Raw genomic sequence first — 423 nt, forward strand, 5'->3', positions numbered from 1 at the left:
TGGTTATTCTATTATTTGGTGCACTGGTTTCAAAACTGTTATTTAACCCTACGAATTGCAGCTTTTAGCTTTACAAAGCGTCCTTTTTTGCTGTGCCTTCTGGTCTGAACCCTATCTTGTTTGATATCAAGACCTCAGCACGCCTGCGTCTCTGCTGGGGTCGGACTCTGAGTCAGTTCTACAGGCCCTGGGAAACTGGGCGTCCGGGCTCCGAGGATGGTACTGAACCTGCCGCAGCCGGGGGAGGGTGAACCAGGTGCCGCTGACGGAGCCCCCTCCCAGCCTTCCTTTCCTGTCAGGCTGTGCCCCTCTCCAGATACGCTGCAGCTGGAAGCCAGGCCTGTAACTAGGGAGCCTTCTCCGAGGATTCTGGGAGATGTAGTTTTTCCGGCGCTGTCGCGTCCTGGCGCATCGACCTATGAC

Source organism: Rhinopithecus bieti, unplaced genomic scaffold (genome assembly GCF_001698545.2).
Source record: "Rhinopithecus bieti isolate Rb0 unplaced genomic scaffold, ASM169854v2 scaffold_27038, whole genome shotgun sequence".
Taxonomy (NCBI): Eukaryota; Metazoa; Chordata; class Mammalia; order Primates; family Cercopithecidae; genus Rhinopithecus; species Rhinopithecus bieti.